At 46.5% G+C, this 13,556-nt stretch overlaps 4 non-coding genes and 1 pseudogene across 4 annotated transcripts; all 5 read right to left on the minus strand.

The window, feature by feature from the left end:
• Positions 1-2,051: 2,051 nt before the first annotated feature.
• Positions 2,052-2,170, minus strand: LOC147110067 (5S ribosomal RNA). The gene has a single exon (XR_015080496.1). It is a non-coding gene; the product is annotated as a 5S ribosomal RNA (ribosomal RNA).
• A 2,417-nt stretch (positions 2,171-4,587) lies between these two features.
• On the minus strand, positions 4,588-4,706 carry LOC147110068 (5S ribosomal RNA). Its single transcript, XR_015080484.1, has one exon. It is a non-coding gene; the product is annotated as a 5S ribosomal RNA (ribosomal RNA).
• Positions 4,707-7,121: 2,415 nt separating this feature from the next.
• On the minus strand, positions 7,122-7,240 carry LOC147110069 (5S ribosomal RNA). The gene has a single exon (XR_015080489.1). It is a non-coding gene; the product is annotated as a 5S ribosomal RNA (ribosomal RNA).
• Positions 7,241-9,661: 2,421 nt separating this feature from the next.
• Positions 9,662-9,780, minus strand: LOC147110070 (5S ribosomal RNA). Its single transcript, XR_015080466.1, has one exon. It is a non-coding gene; the product is annotated as a 5S ribosomal RNA (ribosomal RNA).
• Positions 9,781-12,181: 2,401 nt separating this feature from the next.
• Positions 12,182-12,301, minus strand: LOC147110071 (5S ribosomal RNA; annotated as a pseudogene).
• Positions 12,302-13,556: the final 1,255 nt, after the last annotated feature.

A 13,556-nucleotide genomic window follows, 5' to 3' on the forward strand; every position in this document is an offset into this window, starting at 1 on the left:
ACAGGTGTGGTGCCCGACCACTGGAGGACTGCTAACGTGCTACCGCTCTTTCAAAAGGGAGAGAGGGATAGACCGCATAATTACAGGCCAGTCAGCCTAACCTCGGTGGTGGGAAAATTATTGGAAAAAGTTCTGAGGGACAGGAGAAATCTTCATTTAGAAAGACACGGATTAATCAGGGACAGTCAGCATGGATTTCTTAACGGAAGGTCGTGTCTGACTAACGCAATTCAATTTTTCGAGGAGGTAACAAGGAGGGTCGATGAGGGTAGTGCCTTTGATGTAGTCTATATGGATTTTAGCAAGGCTTTTGATAAGGTCCCGCATGCCAGATTGGTCACGAAAGTAAAAGCCCATGGGATCCAAGGCAAAGTGGCAAGTTGGATCCAAAATTGGCTCAGAGGCAGGAAACAAAGGGTAATGGTCGGAAGGGTGTTTTTGTGACCGGAAGGCTGTTTCCAGTGGGGTTCCGCAGGGCTCACAGAATCACAGAAACCCCACAGTGCAGATAGAGGCCATTTCGGCCCATCGAGCCTGCACCGACTCAGTACTGGGCCCTTTGCTTTTTCTGGTATATATCAATGATTTGGATTTGAATGTAGGAAGTATGATTAAGAAGTTTGCAGATGATACAAAAATTGGCCGTGTGGTTAATAATGAAACAGAATGCTGTAGACTGCAGGAAGATATCAATGGACTCGTCTAGTGGGCAGAACAGTGGCAAATGGAATTCAGTTGGAATACACAATAAATGGTAGGACACTGAGAAATGCAGAGGATCAGCGGGACCTTGGAGTGCATGTCCACAGATCCCTGAAGGTAGCAGGACAGGTAGATAAAGTGGTTAAGCAGGCATACGGGATACTTGCCTTTATTAGCCGAGGCGTAGAATATAAGAGCGGGGAGGTTATGCTTCAACTGTATAAAACACTAGTTAGGCCGCAGCTAGAGTGCCGCGTGCAGTTCTGGTCACCACATTACAAGAAGGATGCGATTGCACTAGAGAAGGTGCAGAGGAGATTTCCGAGGATGTTGCCTGGGCTGGGGAATTTTAGTTATGAGGAAAGATTGGATAGGCTGGGGTTGTTTTCTTTGGAACACAGGAGGCTGAGGCGAGACCTAATTGAGGTGTGTAAAATTATGAGGGGCCGAGATAGAGTGGATAGGAAGGACCTATTTCCCTTAGCAGAAGGGTCAATAATAGATTTCAAGTAATTGGTAGGAGGTTTACAGGGAATTTGAGGAGACATTTTTTCACCCAGTGAATGGTGGGGGTCTGGAATGCACTGCCTGAAAGGGTGGTAGAGGCAGAAACCCTCATCACGTTTAAAAAGTACTTGGATATGCACTTGAACTGCCGTAACCTACAAGGCTACGGACCAAGTGCTGTAAAGTGGGATTTGGGTGGATTGCTCTTTGTCGGCTGGCACGGACAAGATGGGCCGAATGGCCTCCTTCTGTGCTGTAAATTTCTATGATTCTGCCTGATCATGTGACATCTGCCCACACGACTTCTACAAATGTTATTACATTGTAGCCAGGATTGTTTAGTTTCCAATTCCGCCCATTTTGAAGCCAGGTCTCCGTTATAGCTACTATTGCATAACCCCATGTGGCAACTTGCGCCTGCAACTCGTCAATCTTATTTGTAACGCTCCTCGCATTAACACACATGCATTTCAACAGCATGCTAGTTGGCTTTGCTTTTTTCCTGAATTTAACTGCTGCTCTTTCTACATTCTTCTTTGTTCTGTTGCTGTTTGTCCCTCCGAGTTTTCTATGCACCTTGTCTCTCCTCTCTGCTGCTGTGTCCTGGTGGCCCTCCGCCAGTGTGTGTATTTTGGCTATCTTATTTTCTTCTTCTGCTTATTTCGGCCCTGTGTCTGGAGCCCCTTGCATTTGTGTAGCAGCAGGAGAATGTGCAGCGAAGAAATGGTCAAAGGAAAGCAAGAGAGAGAGAGAGAGAGAGCAGCAAAAAGGATGTTGATTGATTAAGAGCAGTGTGTGCGCGTGTGTGTGCAAAACGTTGAGCAGCCTGTGGCGGCAGCAAAAGCCTACTGCACCTGGTATTCCCAGGCAGTCTCCCATCCAAGTACTAACCAGGCCTGACTCTGCTTAGCGTCCGAGATCAGACGAGATCGGGCGCATTCAGACTAGTATGGCCGTAGGCATATGCTAGCTGGCTTTCTCTTTACTTAAAGCTGTCGCCCATTTTTTTCTCTTCTACGCATTCATACAAGTATTCAACACTCAATTTACATTTACAAATTTTACTCCTCCCGCAACCCCCCACCCCCCCTCCACCTCTTCTTGCTGCTCTGCCTCCCACACAAACAAACTACAAGCCCAACCCTTCATTGCCTTCTATTCAAATATTACATCAAATAAACATGCTCAAACACCAAGTCTTAAGGGCTGTAGCATCTTTCAAACTGGACAAATACCCAGGCCCGCATCAAATCTATCCCACACTCTTAAGAGATGTAAGACACCAAATAGCACAGGCTCTCACCATCATTTTACAATCCTCTCTGGCTACAGGTGTGGTGCCCGACCACTGGAGGACTGCTAACGTGCTACCGTTCTTTCAAAAGGGAGAGAGGGATAGACCGCATAATTACAGGCCAGTCAGCCTAACCTCGGTGGTGGGAAAATTATTGGAAAAAGTTCTGAGGGACAGGAGAAATCTTCATTTAGAAAGACACGGATTAATCAGGGACAGTCAGCATGGATTTCTTAACGGAAGGTCGTGTCTGACTAACGCAATTCAATTTTTCGAGGAGGTAACAAGGAGGGTCGATGAGGGTAGTGCCTTTGATGTAGTCTATATGGATTTTAGCAAGGCTTTTGATAAGGTCCCGCATGCCAGATTGGTCACGAAAGTAAAAGCCCATGGGATCCAAGGCAAAGTGGCAAGTTGGATCCAAAATTGGCTCAGAGGCAGGAAACAAAGGGTAATGGTCGAAGGGTGTTTTTGTGACCGGAAGGCTGTTTCCAGTGGGGTTCCGCAGGGCTCACAGAATCACAGAAACCCCACAGTGCAGATAGAGGCCATTTCGGCCCATCGAGCCTGCACCGACTCAGTACTGGGCCCTTTGCTTTTTCTGGTATATATCAATGATTTGGATTTGAATGTAGGAAGTATGATTAAGAAGTTTGCAGATGATACAAAAATTGGCCGTGTGGTTAATAATGAAACAGAATGCTGTAGACTGCAGGAAGATATCAATGGACTCGTCTAGTGGGCAGAACAGTGGCAAATGGAATTCAGTTGGAATACACAATAAATGGTAGGACACTGAGAAATGCAGAGGATCAGCGGGACCTTGGAGTGCATGTCCACAGATCCCTGAAGGTAGCAGGACAGGTAGATAAAGTGGTTAAGCAGGCATACGGGATACTTGCCTTTATTAGCCGAGGCATAGAATATAAGAGCGGGGAGGTTATGCTTCAACTGTATAAAACACTAGTTAGGCCGCAGCTAGAGTGCCGCGTGCAGTTCTGGTCACCACATTACAAGAAGGATGCGATTGCACTAGAGAAGGTGCAGAGGAGATTTCCGAGGATGTTGCCTGGGCTGGGGAATTTTAGCTATGAGGAAAGATTGGATAGGCTGGGGTTGTTTTCTTTGGAACACAGGAGGCTGAGGCGAGACCTAATTGAGGTGTGTAAAATTATGAGGGGCCGAGATAGAGTGGATAGGAAGGACCTATTTCCCTTAGCAGAAGGGTCAATAATAGATTTCAAGTAATTGGTAGGAGGTTTACAGGGAATTTGAGGAGACATTTTTTCACCCAGTGAATGGTGGGGGTCTGGAATGCACTGCCTGAAAGGGTGGTAGAGGCAGAAACCCTCATCACGTTTAAAAAGTACTTGGATATGCACTTGAACTGCCGTAACCTACAAGGCTACGGACCAAGTGCTGTAAAGTGGGATTTGGGTGGATTGCTCTTTGTCGGCTGGCACGGACAAGATGGGCCGAATGGCCTCCTTCTGTGCTGTAAATTTCTATGATTCTGCCTGATCATGTGACATCTGCCCACACGACTTCTACAAATGTTATTACATTGTAGCCAGGATTGTTTAGTTTCCAATTCCGCCCATTTTGAAGCCAGGTGTCCGTTATGGCTACTATTGCATAACCCCATGTGGCAACTTGCGCCTGCAACTCGTCAATCTTATTTGTAACACTCCTCGCATTAACACACATGCATTTCAACAGCATGCTAGTTGGCTTTGCTTTTTTCCTGAATTTAACTGCTGCTCTTTCTACATTCTTCTTTGTTCTGTTGCTGTTTGTCCCTCCGAGTTTTCTATGCACCTTGTCTCTCCTCTCTGCTGCTGTGTCCTGGTGGCCCTCCGCCAGTGTGTGTATTTTGGCTATCTTATTTTCTTCTTCTGCTTATTTCGGCCCTGTGTCTGGAGCCCCTTGCATTTGTGTAGCAGCAGGAGAATGTGCAGCGAAGAAATGGTCAAAGGAAAGCGAGAGAGAGAGAGAGAGAGAGCAGCAAAAAGGATGTTGATTGATTAAGAGCAGTGTGTGCGCGTGTGTGTGCAAAACGTTGAGCAGCCTGTGGCGGCAGCAAAAGCCTACTGCACCCGGTATTCCCAGGCAGTCTCCCATCCAAGTACTAACCAGGCCTGACTCTGCTTAGCTTCCGAGATCAGACGAGATCGGGCGCATTCAGACTAGTATGGCCGTAGGCATATGCTAGCTGGCTTTCTCTTTACTTAAAGCTGTCGCCCATTTTTTTCTCTTCTACGCATTCATACAAGTATTCAACACTCAATTTACATTTACAAATTTTACTCCTCCCGCAACCCCCCACCCCCCCTCCACCTCTTCTTGCTGCTCTGCCTCCCACACAAACAAACTACAAGCCCAACCCTTCATTGCCTTCTATTCAAATATTACATCAAATAAACATGCTCAAACACCAAGTCTTAAGGGCTGTAGCATCTTTCAAACTGGACAAATACCCAGGCCCGCATCAAATCTATCCCACACTCTTAAGAGAAGTAAGACACCAAATAGCACAGGCTCTCACCATCATTTTACAATCCTCTCTGGCTACAGGTGTGGTGCCCGACCACTGGAGGACTGCTAACGTGCTACCGTTCTTTCAAAAGGGAGAGAGGGATAGACCGCATAATTACAGGCCAGTCAGCCTAACCTCGGTGGTGGGAAAATTATTGGAAAAAGTTCTGAGGGACAGGAGAAATCTTCATTTAGAAAGACACGGATTAATCAGGGACAGTCAGCATGGATTTCTTAACGGAAGGTCGTGTCTGACTAACGCAATTCAATTTTTCGAGGAGGTAACAAGGAGGGTCGATGAGGGTAGTGCCTTTGATGTAGTCTATATGGATTTTAGCAAGGCTTTTGATAAGGTCCCGCATGCCAGATTGGTCACGAAAGTAAAAGCCCATGGGATCCAAGGCAAAGTGGCAAGTTGGATCCAAAATTGGCTGAGGCAGGAAACAAAGGGTAATGGTCGAAGGGTGTTTTTGTGACCGGAAGGCTGTTTCCAGTGGGGTTCCGCAGGGCTCACAGAATCACAGAAACCCCACAGTGCAGATAGAGGCCATTTCGGCCCATCGAGCCTGCACCGACTCAGTACTGGGCCCTTTGCTTTTTCTGGTATATATCAATGATTTGGATTTGAATGTAGGAAGTATGATTAAGAAGTTTGCAGATGATACAAAAATTGGCCGTGTGGTTAATAATGAAACAGAATGCTGTAGACTGCAGGAAGATATCAATGGACTCGTCTAGTGGGCAGAACAGTGGCAAATGGAATTCAGTTGGAATACACAATAAATGGTAGGACACTGAGAAATGCAGAGGATCAGCGGGACCTTGGAGTGCATGTCCACAGATCCCTGAAGGTAGCAGGACAGGTAGATAAAGTGGTTAAGCAGGCATACGGGATACTTGCCTTTATTAGCCGAGGCGTAGAATATAAGAGCGGGGAGGTTATGCTTCAACTGTATAAAACACTAGTTAGGCCGCAGCTAGAGTGCCGCGTGCAGTTCTGGTCACCACATTACAAGAAGGATGCGATTGCACTAGAGAAGGTGCAGAGGAGATTTCCGAGGATGTTGCCTGGGCTGGGGAATTTTAGTTATGAGGAAAGATTGGATAGGCTGGGGTTGTTTTCTTTGGAACACAGGAGGCTGAGGCGAGACCTAATTGAGGTGTGTAAAATTATGAGGGGCCGAGATAGAGTGGATAGGAAGGACCTATTTCCCTTAGCAGAAGGGTCAATAATAGATTTCAAGTAATTGGTAGGAGGTTTACAGGGAATTTGAGGAGACATTTTTTCACCCAGTGAATGGTGGGGGTCTGGAATGCACTGCCTGAAAGGGTGGTAGAGGCAGAAACCCTCATCACGTTTAAAAAGTACTTGGATATGCACTTGAACTGCCGTAACCTACAAGGCTACGGACCAAGTGCTGTAAAGTGGGATTTGGGTGGATTGCTCTTTGTCGGCTGGCACGGACAAGATGGGCCGAATGGCCTCCTTCTGTGCTGTAAATTTCTATGATTCTGCCTGATCATGTGACATCTGCCCACACGACTTCTACAAATGTTATTACATTGTAGCCAGGATTGTTTAGTTTCCAATTCCGCCCATTTTGAAGCCAGGTGTCCGTTATGGCTACTATTGCATAACCCCATGTGGCAACTTGCGCCTGCAACTCGTCAATCTTATTTGTAACACTCCTCGCATTAACACACATGCATTTCAACAGCATGCTAGTTGGCTTTGCTTTTTTCCTGAATTTAACTGCTGCTCTTTCTACATTCTTCTTTGTTCTGTTGCTGTTTGTCCCTCCGAGTTTTCTATGCACCTTGTCTCTCCTCTCTGCTGCTGTGTCCTGGTGGCCCTCCGCCAGTGTGTGTATTTTGGCTATCTTATTTTCTTCTTCTGCTTATTTCGGCCCTGTGTCTGGAGCCCCTTGCATTTGTGTAGCAGCAGGAGAATGTGCAGCGAAGAAATGGTCAAAGGAAAGCGAGAGAGAGAGAGAGAGAGAGCAGCAAAAAGGATGTTGATTGATTAAGAGCAGTGTGTGCGCGTGTGTGTGCAAAACGTTGAGCAGCCTGTGGCGGCAGCAAAAGCCTACTGCACCTGGCATTCCCAGGCAGTCTCCCATCCAAGTACTAACCAGGCCTGACTCTGCTTAGCTTCCGAGATCAGACGAGATCGGGCGCATTCAGACTAGTATGGCCGTAGGCATATGCTAGCTGGCTTTCTCTTTACTTAAAGCTGTCGCCCATTTTTTTCTCTTCTACGCATTCATACAAGTATTCAACACTCAATTTACATTTACAAATTTTACTCCTCCCGCAACCCCCCACCCCCCCTCCACCTCTTCTTGCTGCTCTGCCTCCCACACAAACAAACTACAAGCCCAACCCTTCATTGCCTTCTATTCAAATATTACATCAAATAAACATGCTCAAACACCAAGTCTTAAGGGCTGTAGCATCTTTCAAACTGGACAAATACCCAGGCCCGCATCAAATCTATCCCACACTCTTAAGAGAAGTAAGACACCAAATAGCACAGGCTCTCACCATCATTTTACAATCCTCTCTGGCTACAGGTGTGGTGCCCGACCACTGGAGGACTGCTAACGTGCTACCGTTCTTTCAAAAGGGAGAGAGGGATAGACCGCATAATTACAGGCCAGTCAGCCTAACCTCGGTGGTGGGAAAATTATTGGAAAAAGTTCTGAGGGACAGGAGAAATCTTCATTTAGAAAGACACGGATTAATCAGGGACAGTCAGCATGGATTTCTTAACGGAAGGTCGTGTCTGACTAACGCAATTCAATTTTTCGAGGAGGTAACAAGGAGGGTCGATGAGGGTAGTGCCTTTGATGTAGTCTATATGGATTTTAGCAAGGCTTTTGATAAGGTCCCGCATGCCAGATTGGTCACGAAAGTAAAAGCCCATGGGATCCAAGGCAAAGTGGCAAGTTGGATCCAAAATTGGCTCAGAGGCAGGAAACAAAGGGTAATGGTCGAAGGGTGTTTTTGTGACCGGAAGGCTGTTTCCAGTGGGGTTCCGCAGGGCTCACAGAATCACAGAAACCCCACAGTGCAGATAGAGGCCATTTCGGCCCATCGAGCCTGCACCGACTCAGTACTGGACCCTTTGCTTTTTCTGGTATATATCAATGATTTGGATTTGAATGTAGGAAGTATGATTAAGAAGTTTGCAGATGATACAAAAATTGGCCGTGTGGTTAATAATGAAACAGAATGCTGTAGACTGCAGGAAGATATCAATGGACTCGTCTAGTGGGCAGAACAGTGGCAAATGGAATTCAGTTGGAATACACAATAAATGGTAGGACACTGAGAAATGCAGAGGATCAGCGGGACCTTGGAGTGCATGTCCACAGATCCCTGAAGGTAGCAGGACAGGTAGATAAAGTGGTTAAGCAGGCATACGGGATACTTGCCTTTATTAGCCGAGGCGTAGAATATAAGAGCGGGGAGGTTATGCTTCAACTGTATAAAACACTAGTTAGGCCGCAGCTAGAGTGCCGCGTGCAGTTCTGGTCACCACATTACAAGAAGGATGCGATTGCACTAGAGAAGGTGCAGAGGAGATTTCCGAGGATGTTGCCTGGGCTGGGGAATTTTAGTTATGAGGAAAGATTGGATAGGCTGGGGTTGTTTTCTTTGGAACACAGGAGGCTGAGGTGAGACCTAATTGAGGTGTGTAAAATTATGAGGGGCCGAGATAGAGTGGATAGGAAGGACCTATTTCCCTTAGCAGAAGGGTCAATAATAGATTTCAAGTAATTGGTAGGAGGTTTACAGGGAATTTGAGGAGACATTTTTTCACCCAGTGAATGGTGGGGGTCTGGAATGCACTGCCTGAAAGGGTGGTAGAGGCAGAAACCCTCATCACGTTTAAAAAGTACTTGGATATGCACTTGAACTGCCGTAACCTACAAGGCTACGGACCAAGTGCTGTAAAGTGGGATTTGGGTGGATTGCTCTTTGTCGGCTGGCACGGACAAGATGGGCCGAATGGCCTCCTTCTGTGCTGTAAATTTCTATGATTCTGCCTGATCATGTGACATCTGCCCACACGACTTCTACAAATGTTATTACATTGTAGCCAGGATTGTTTAGTTTCCAATTCCGCCCATTTTGAAGCCAGGTCTCCGTTATGGCTACTATTGCATAACCCCATGTGGCAACTTGCGCCTGCAACTCGTCAATCTTATTTGTAACGCTCCTCGCATTAACACACATGCATTTCAACAGCATGCTAGTTGGCTTTGCTTTTTTCCTGAATTTAACTGCTGCTCTTTCTACATTCTTCTTTGTTCTGTTGCTGTTTGTCCCTCCGAGTTTTCTATGCACCTTGTCTCTCCTCTCTGCTGCTGTGTCCTGGTGGCCCTCCGCCAGTGTGTGTATTTTGGCTATCTTATTTTCTTCTTCTGCTTATTTCGGCCCTGTGTCTGGAGCCCCTTGCATTTGTGTAGCAGCAGGAGAATGTGCAGCGAAGAAATGGTCAAAGGAAAGCGAGAGAGAGAGAGAGAGAGAGAGAGCAGCAAAAAGGATGTTGATTGATTAAGAGCAGTGTGTGCGCGTGTGTGTGCAAAACGTTGAGCAGCCTGTGGCGGCAGCAAAAGCCTACTGCACCTGGTATTCCCAGGCGGTCTCCCATCCAAGTACTAACCAGGCCTGACTCTGCTTAGCTTCCGAGATCAGACGAGATCGGGCGCATTCAGACTAGTATGGCCGTAGGCATATGCTGGCTGGCTTTCTCTTTACTTAAAGCTGTCGCCCATTTTTTTCTCTTCTACGCATTCATACAAGTATTCAACACTCAATTTACATTTACAAATTTTACTCCTCCCGCAACCCCCCACCCCCCCTCCACCTCTTCTTGCTGCTCTGCCTCCCACACAAACAAACTACAAGCCCAACCCTTCATTGCCTTCTATTCAAATATTACATCAAATAAACATGCTCAAACACCAAGTCTTAAGGGCTGTAGCATCTTTCAAACTGGACAAATACCCAGGCCCGCATCAAATCTATCCCACACTCTTAAGAGAAGTAAGACACCAAATAGCACAGGCTCTCACCATCATTTTACAATCCTCTCTGGCTACAGGTGTGGTGCCCGACCACTGGAGGACTGCTAACGTGCTACCGTTCTTTCAAAAGGGAGAGAGGGATAGACCGCATAATTACAGGCCAGTCAGCCTAACCTCGGTGGTGGGTAAATTATTGGAAAAAGTTCTGAGGGACAGGAGAAATCTTCATTTAGAAAGACACGGATTAATCAGGGACAGTCAGCATGGATTTCTTAACGGAAGGTCGTGTCTGACTAACGCAATTCAATTTTTCGAGGAGGTAACAAGGAGGGTCGATGAGGGTAGTGCCTTTGATGTAGTCTATATGGATTTTAGCAAGGCTTTTGATAAGGTCCCGCATGCCAGATTGGTCACGAAAGTAAAAGCCCATGGGATCCAAGGCAAAGTGGCAAGTTGGATCCAAAATTGGCTCAGAGGCAGGAAACAAAGGGTAATGGTCGAAGGGTGTTTTTGTGACCGGAAGGCTGTTTCCAGTGGGGTTCCGCAGGGCTCACAGAATCACAGAAACCCCACAGTGCAGATAGAGGCCATTTCGGCCCATCGAGCCTGCACCGACTCAGTACTGGGCCCTTTGCTTTTTCTGGTATATATCAATGATTTGGATTTGAATGTAGGAAGTATGATTAAGAAGTTTGCAGATGATACAAAAATTGGCCGTGTGGTTAATAATGAAACAGAATGCTGTAGACTGCAGGAAGATATCAATGGACTCGTCTAGTGGGCAGAACAGTGGCAAATGGAATTCAGTTGGAATACACAATAAATGGTAGGACACTGAGAAATGCAGAGGATCAGCGGGACCTTGGAGTGCATGTCCACAGATCCCTGAAGGTAGCAGGACAGGTAGATAAAGTGGTTAAGCAGGCATACGGGATACTTGCCTTTATTAGCCGAGGCGTAGAATATAAGAGCGGGGAGGTTATGCTTCAACTGTATAAAACACTAGTTAGGCCGCAGCTAGAGTGCCGCGTGCAGTTCTGGTCACCACATTACAAGAAGGATGCGATTGCACTAGAGAAGGTGCAGAGGAGATTTCCGAGGATGTTGCCTGGGCTGGGGAATTTTAGTTATGAGGAAAGATTGGATAGGCTGGGGTTGTTTTCTTTGGAACACAGGAGGCTGAGGCGAGACCTAATTGAGGTGTGTAAAATTATGAGGGGCCGAGATAGAGTGGATAGGAAGGACCTATTTCCCTTAGCAGAAGGGTCAATAATAGATTTCAAGTAATTGGTAGGAGGTTTACAGGGAATTTGAGGAGACATTTTTTCACCCAGTGAATGGTGGGGGTCTGGAATGCACTGCCTGAAAGGGTGGTAGAGGCAGAAACCCTCATCACGTTTAAAAAGTACTTGGATATGCACTTGAACTGCCGTAACCTACAAGGCTACGGACCAAGTGCTGTAAAGATTTGGGTGGATTGCTCTTTGTCGGCTGGCACGGACAAGATGGGCCGAATGGCCTCCTTCTGTGCTGTAAATTTCTATGATTCTGCCTGATCATGTGACATCTGCCCACACGACTTCTACAAATGTTATTACATTGTAGCCAGGATTGTTTAGTTTCCAATTCCGCCCATTTTGAAGCCAGGTCTCCGTTATGGCTACTATTGCATAACCCCATGTGGCAACTTGCGCCTGCAACTCGTCAATCTTATTTGTAACACTCCTCGCATTAACACACATGCATTTCAACAGCATGCTAGTTGGCTTTGCTTTTTTCCTGAATTTAACTGCTGCTCTTTCGACATTCTTCTTTGTTCTGTTGCTGTTTGTCCCTCCGAGTTTTCTATGCACCTTGTCTCTCCTCTCTGCTGCTGTGTCCTGGTGGCCCTCCGCCAGTGTGTGTATTTTGGCTATCTTATTTTCTTCTTCTGCTTATTTTGGCCCTGTGTCTGGAGCCCCTTGCATTTGTGTAGCAGCAGGAGAATGTGCAGCGAAGAAATGGTCAAAGGAAAGCGAGAGAGAGAGAGAGAGAGCAGCAAAAAGGATGTTGATTGATTAAGAGCAGTGTGTGCGCGTGTGTGTGCAAAACGTTGAGCAGCCTGTGGCGGCAGCAAAAGCCTGGTATTCCCAGGCAGTCTCCCATCCAAGTACTAACCAGGCCTGACTCTGCTTAGCTTCCGAGATCAGACGAGATCGGGCGCATTCAGACTAGTATGGCCGTAGGCATATGCTAGCTGGCTTTCTCTTTACTTAAAGCTGTCGCCCATTTTTTTCTCTTCTACGCATTCATACAAGTATTCAACACTCAATTTACATTTACAAATTTTACTCCTCCCGCAACCCCCCACCCCCCCTCCACCTCTTCTTGCTGCTCTGCCTCCCACACAAACAAACTACAAGCCCAACCCTTCATTGCCTTCTATTCAAATATTACATCAAATAAACATGCTCAAACACCAAGTCTTAAGGGCTGTAGCATCTTTCAAACTGGACAAATACCCAGGCCCGCATCAAATCTATCCCACACTCTTAAGAGAAGTAAGACACCAAATAGCACAGGCTCTCACCATCATTTTACAATCCTCTCTGGCTACAGGTGTGGTGCCCGACCACTGGAGGACTGCTAACGTGCTACCACTCTTTCAAAAGGGAGAGAGGGATAGACCGCATAATTACAGGCCAGTCAGCCTAACCTCGGTGGTGGGAAAATTATTGGAAAAAGTTCTGAGGGACAGGAGAAATCTTCATTTAGAAAGACACGGATTAATCAGGGACAGTCAGCATGGATTTCTTAACGGAAGGTCGTGTCTGACTAACGCAATTCAATTTTTCGAGGAGGTAACAAGGAGGGTCGATGAGGGTAGTGCCTTTGATGTAGTCTATATGGATTTTAGCAAGGCTTTTGATAAGGTCCCGCATGCCAGATTGGTCACGAAAGTAAAAGCCCATGGGATCCAAGGCAAAGTGGCAAGTTGGATCCAAAATTGGCTCAGAGGCAGGAAACAAAGGGTAATGGTCGGAAGGGTGTTTTTGTGACCGGAAGGCTGTTTCCAGTGGGGTTCCGCAGGGCTCACAGAATCACAGAAACCCCACAGTGCAGATAGAGGCCATTTCGGCCCATCGAGCCTGCACCGACTCAGTACTGGGCCCTTTGCTTTTTCTGGTATATATCAATGATTTGGATTTGAATGTAGGAAGTATGATTAAGAAGTTTGCAGATGATACAAAAATTGGCCGTGTGGTTAATAATGAAACAGAATGCTGTAGACTGCAGGAAGATATCAATGGACTCGTCTAGTGGGCAGAACAGTGGCAAATGGAATTCAGTTGGAATACACAATAAATGGTAGGACACTGAGAAATGCAGAGGATCAGCGGGACCTTGGAGTGCATGTCCACAGATCCCTGAAGGTAGCAGGACAGGTAGATAAAGTGGTTAAGCAGGCATACGGGATACTTGCCTTTATTAGCCGAGGCGTA

The sequence above is a fragment of the Somniosus microcephalus genome, chromosome 12 (genome assembly GCF_052327205.1).
Source record: "Somniosus microcephalus isolate GS21.2 chromosome 12, FLI_Smic_1.0, whole genome shotgun sequence".
Classification (NCBI taxonomy): Eukaryota; Metazoa; Chordata; class Chondrichthyes; order Squaliformes; family Somniosidae; genus Somniosus; species Somniosus microcephalus.